This window comes from Mauremys reevesii, linkage group 16, assembly GCF_016161935.1.
Source record: "Mauremys reevesii isolate NIE-2019 linkage group 16, ASM1616193v1, whole genome shotgun sequence".
In the NCBI taxonomy this organism is placed as follows: domain Eukaryota; kingdom Metazoa; phylum Chordata; order Testudines; family Geoemydidae; genus Mauremys; species Mauremys reevesii.
Genome location: NC_052638.1, coordinates 12,413,570 through 12,419,569, shown reverse-complemented (window position 1 = coordinate 12,419,569; position 6,000 = coordinate 12,413,570). Strand labels below are relative to the sequence as shown.

At 41.7% G+C, this 6,000-nt stretch overlaps 1 protein-coding gene across 1 annotated transcript in view; it reads left to right on the top strand.

The window, feature by feature from the left end:
* Positions 1 to 2,108: 2,108 nt before the first annotated feature.
* SMPD3 (sphingomyelin phosphodiesterase 3) overlaps positions 2,109 to 6,000 on the top strand; it is a 263,658-nt gene continuing 259,766 nt past the window's right edge. Inside the window, exon 1 of the mRNA XM_039502790.1 lies at positions 2,109 to 2,178. The gene's annotated coding sequence lies outside the window, so the exon portion shown is untranslated. The remainder of the gene's footprint in view (positions 2,179 to 6,000) is intronic.

Sequence of the window (6,000 nt, the reverse complement as noted above, 5' to 3'; positions counted from 1 at the left end):
AAACCTTCTTCAGGGATAAGACAGACGGTTATACCCTCTAACATTACTCTGCCATACAGATGAAGATCCTGGCATTAGAAGAGTGGAAATAGATTGCAGTTGATGAGGGGAAAAAGCTATTTTAGATGTATTCTTCATCTGATACTTGGCAAATGACATCAGTCAGATGTGAAGTAACAAATGCTGCTAAGAGAACAAAGAACAACACACAAGGACAAAATAAATAGGGTCAAACAAGTAGAATAAAGCATTAAGACTTTGGAGCAACAGCAAATCTTTCTTAAATAGTATCAACCTTGATAAAAAAGGAAGGAAGGAAATTCAAATAAAAATGCAGACTCAGCCAAATCCTGTAGTTCTAATGTAGGTCATATCCAGGAAAGATTCCTATTGGCATCAGTGGGAGTTTTGGCTGCATAGAGAATTCACTATCTGACCCCATGCCACAAAAATATGTTTATTTTAAGAAAATGACTCAAAGTCAAAGAAAAAAAACTCTACTAAGAAAAACGTTCTATTCTATTGCTTTCACTGGCATGATATCATCACTCTTACAAGAAAATGACTGCTGCAGAGTGTTTCCTCCTCTCCCTTCACAAGGCAGAGAGCAGTCGTGATGGGTTGGACACCCCTCCTGGGGTGACGCCTGATGTGCTTGGGTTTCACTGAGCTCGCCCTTTTCACCATCCTGAGTTTCCTCACCCTCTCAAGCCTTCTCCAGCACACACACAGGTAAGGGCACACCCAGCTGCAGACACAGACTGAAATCAACTCTGTGTAGGAGGACTTAGCTAGGGGAATGGCCAGCATTCACATGCACATCTCCTTTGGAGTATAAACCCAAAATAATACTGTCTTGAGCCGTATAGAAAGATCTGCATAGCGCAAGCTCAAAAATCATCCTCTCCCTCAATGTGGAGAGAGATATGCACAGCTTCCCCACCACCCCAGATATGAAATGCACAAACTGGGTATTGAAATAAGCAAGAAATAAGTTTATTAACTACAATGGGTAAATTTTAAGGGATTATAAGGGATAGTAAACACAACAAAGCAGATTACTGAGCAAATAAAACAAAACACGCAAATTAAGCTTAATACACTCAAGTAACAGGTTACAAAATGTAATTTCTCACCCTAAATGTTGTTTTAGGCAGGTTGCAGAGTTTCTGTAGCTTAGCATTCCAGTTATTTCTCTTTACAGACTGGACCCCTGTCTAAGCCTGGACTCAGCCCCTGCCTTTCTCTTCAGGTGTTTTTAGCAATCTTTCTTCTTGGATGGGGAGGCAATGGAGAAGAGTCCTGATTGCCTTCCTTCCCAGCCTTAAACAGAATTTACATATGGCGGGAATCTTTTGTTTCCCATTCTGACCCTCCACTCGCTCTTAATGCAAAAAGACTGAAAGCCCAAGATGGGAGTCTAGTACCAGGTGACACAGATCATCTGATCCTGTACTGTCAAAGCATCAACCCCGGGAGCTTCTCAGGAAGGCAGGAGATAAGACTTGGAAGATACTAACTGTTCTTCCTAATGGCCCAAGGCTGGTCAGGAAGCCTGTGGCAGAGCCAGGTATTGAATATAGAATCATAGACTTGGAAGGGACTTTGAGAGGTCTTCTAGCCCAATCCCCTGCACTCAAGCCGGAATTAAGTATTATCTAGACCATCCCTGACAAGTGTTTGTATAATCTGCTCTTAAAAATTTCTATTGATTGAGATTCCACAACCTTACTAGGCAATTTATTCCAGTGCTTAACACCCTGACAGTTGAAAGTTTTTCCTAATGTCCAACCTAAACTGCCCTGGTTGCAATTTAAGCCCATTGTTTCTTGCCCTAGGTTAAAGAGGATATAGATTTCTCAGTTCCAGTCCTAGTCCCTTAACCACAAGATCACCATGACACTGAATTGGATCCAATATTTAATGGAGATCCTTTCCTCATAGGTTCATGTTTCCTAAACCTTTTATCATAGTTCCTGAGTTTTGTGGGACCAATCAAATTTGTGCACTGCAAATGGCTTCCTTTGTGCAGCTCTTTAAATCAGCCCCCAACATGTCTCACACACTGCACAACTCAGGCTCTGATCAGCAATACAGATTAGTGGTTTCTTAAGGTCAGAGAACTAAAGCTTTGCAGAAAGAATGGAAATGTGTTTCTTTGATCCCTGACTTTCCAAGGTAAGTACCTTAATGTGCCATAGCTGTTTCCCTAAAATTTAGTACAAAGCTGTTGAAAATGGACTCACTTTATTATTTCCTTTTGCTGTTCTAGAGTTTAATTAAGGAATAATTAAGTTAGTGCTACCTTTAATAGACACACTCTTTCCTCCTTTCTTCTAGCTTGTTATGATGAAGACAACAGCAAGTAAGTTTGCTATTTTAAGTTACTCATGGCATCTGTCGAACACACTAGGGTTCTCCATAGATATATACAGTTTAGTTGGCTACACATATGAAAATATATACATACATAGATATTGTGTTAGAGAATGCTGGCAAGTGTAAGCTTCTTGAACTTCACTGTTAAACCATAAGGAACCCCGACAATTATAATGGGTCTAGAAAGAATTCTGCTTCAAAGCTATTATTGCCCTTGTATGCCATAGGACCTACACAATCTTGAAGGTCAGATGTACTGACATGGGACTCAGAGGCGATATTGAGGCATCTTTGCTCAAACAGTGCTGGCCTCTGCTCATTCTGTAAGAAGGGTATATAATAGCTATAGTCCACAAATTAATGTCCAAAGCTTGCTTTCTCAATTTCTCAGTATAATTCCTCCAGGTGCCTGATCCACTACAGAAAGCAACTTCTTATTAAACCACATTGGAAGTTAATTTCACCTCTTTCTACTGGTAATCATACCGCTGGTGTTGAGAGTAAAATGACCTTTCAAAAGCACTCACAATGACGTCAACTGTACTTAAAAACCTATTATGAAAAGTTAATGTTCATGGTAACGAGTGCTCACCTTTAGAATTTTCCAAATACAAGTAGAATTTTTATACTATTAAACACACTTCTGATTAAAGAACTATTAAAATATCAGAGGAGGAAGGGGAATGGTCTTTGCTAAATCTAGCACTCAGTTTAGTAATCCTGTAAAATATACTTTCTTGGCAAATCTCAGTCTCCAGAGAGGAGAACAGTCTAACTACTGCTGCTGCTCCAATTATATTTTCATCCTAAGGAATTTTAAAAAGGCTGTCTAGAGTATATTAAAGAAACCTCTCCACCCACATACTTTTGTAACCAAATTCTTTGAGGAACAGCAAAATGTAAGTAACTTCCCCGCCCCCCAATGGACTGCCACTTGATTAAGAAAGAACCTGCACCCAGATCCCACACTGAGCTGCCCGCACCAGGATTGCTTGAAAGTTACAAACACCTAAACAGGGGTGTTAACAGTTCCAACTTACTTTCTGTCAATAGATAAACAACATGCAATTTTACTTCAGAGAATGACTATGTGGAGCAGCTTGTAAGCACGCTCGCAGAAAGAGTGAGAAGAACATCTGAATAGATAAGAACAGTAGGTAGATAAATAAGGCCCTACCAAATTCCCAGTCCATTCTTGTCAATTTCATGTCCCTAGGATTTGAAAATTGGACAATTTCACTTTTTTAGATGTTTACATCTGAAATTTCACAGCGTTGTAACCATGGGGGTCCCGACACAAAAACAGGTTGTGTATGTGTGGAGGGGGGTTGCAAGTCTGTTGTAGGGGGGTTGCGGGATTGCCATCCTTACTTCTGCGCTGCCTTCAGTGCTGGGATCTGAAGGCAGCAGCCCCAGAGCTTCCTGCAGCTGCAGGAGGCTCCTGGAGGTGGAGATGGGTCTGATCTCTCCTGTGCTGCTGGGAGCACCTCAGCCAGGGAGCTCCTAGCTGCTAGTCCCAGCCGGGTTGGGGAGGGACAGGACTTGCTCTTCCCCTGAATGGCTGCTCTCGGGGGAAGATCAGACCCATCTCCGGATACCTCCACTGGCTGCAGGGCACTCCCAGCAGCACTGGGGGGAGATCAGGCCCACCTCTACCTCCAAGAATCTCCTGCAGCGGAGGTAGGTACCAAAGGTGGGTCTGATCTCCCCTGAGCACAGCCATACAGGGGAAGAGCAAATCCTGTCCCTCCTCAGCCTGGAGGGTACTAACAGCTGGAGCCTGAGCCCACAGCTGGGGTCCCCCCGCTCTCTCCCTGCCCTCACCTCCAATGGCTAGATTTCATGGGGGAGGTCTGATTTCACGGTCTTTGACAAGTTTTTTACAGCCGTGAATTTGGTAGGGTCCTATCTATAAACCCTGCCACAGTCATACACAAGAGGTATAATGTACTACTACCCCCAGTACAGGCAGCCATTTCCACAGGAGAGGCTCTCTTCTATTTGCCTCTCAATTCTGATAGCCTGATGCCAGCACAATTTCTACACCATGGGAACCTGCCACTGGTAGTTGACCCAAGACCTACTCCAAACTCAATAGTGCAAACAGAGTGTAATTTCCTCAGTTCGCATTCCTCCTCAGGGGATGATTCTTCCCCTTTCCTCTTGTTTCAGGAGCTGAAAGCTGTCTGTTCATTTGTTATGATTTCCCAGGAGACCAGCAGTGATAGGGATTATACCATCATGACTGCAGCTCTCTCCATATGTTTTCCTAGTAACCACGGCACTCAGATTTTGTTTGAATTTTTTCTAATGACCCATATCAAGGATGCTCAGAGAAAACATAATTATATAAAAGTCTCTGCAGAGTTCGAATTAAAAATCTCATAACTGATTTCAATGACTTAAAATGAGAAGTGTGACTACAACCAAAAACCTGAATAGCAAAACTGGCTTTTTCTTTCTCTGAGCGGAGACTTCACCCTGCTCCCCATTTTATTCTTAGCTACTGGTCAATGCATTTTTATCTTCTAATTTAAGCAAAGACAATTTAGGCCAAATTCATCCCTAATGTAACTCCACTGACTGATAGAGGAGTCAGCTCTTTGTCCTTAAGAATTCTAGCCCATGTGTTTTATTAAATTAGAAGCAATGTATGTTTCTATTAAAGGAATGAGTGATAAACTCAGAATGAATGCCACTGAAATGAAAAAAATGTGAAAGTATTTAAGTAAAAGAAAGATCAGAGATTTCAAATGTTCTCTCCTTTACTTAGCTGCTGGCTGCACTGTCCGCCACAAGCCAAATAAGATGCTGATTTAATCTGGGGCACTGTGGTCACTGGCTCCTGGTTTTCATGGTCTCTGAACCCTTTTTAAACTTGTTTTCCATCTGGTACAATTTAACGTAAATTGCACAGATGGTGATAACTATAGAAGCTGTAATCACTGGGAGAGGCAGGGCATGAAAACTCTTCCATACCAGGATGATAAAACTTCATACGCAACACAGAGATTTTCTTGTGATCAGCAGCTAATCAAAAGGTTGGCTTGTTTTTTAAAATGTGAATGCAAACCTTCTCCTGTTGAAATCAGAAGTAAAACTCCTTTTGATTTCAAAATAACCAGGCTTGAAAAGCCAATCCAGTGTGAATCAAAAGCTTAGAAAAGAACCACACAGCAAGGTTTGTGATGAGATAGGCTGGAATAATTTCCTTATTAGGACATAAGCTTTCTTAGTCCCAGTATAAAATTACAAGGGGCCAAATCCCAAAGTCATGGGAATTACTCACCAAAGTAGGATAAATAGGATTTGGCGCAAGAAGAAACTCATTTGGTAGGGCTGCACGTCACTACAGGACCACCTAAAAGGAATGGATGTCTTTAGAATAGATAACAAAACCAGTTATATTGGGGATGAACAAAGTGAGCAGATAATGGATGAATATTTAAAGCTCTGTCACCCATTTCTGCACCCATGACCCTACCGCAGAAAAAGAATGATGAATTCTAAGTATTCTCTGCTCAAGGAAACTTTTCAGACTTTTGAGGGGGTCTAAAGCTGGGAGCTTTATCACTGTGTAGTGCTAAGGCCATGGAGGCCACCAGACTGATTTCAGGTATA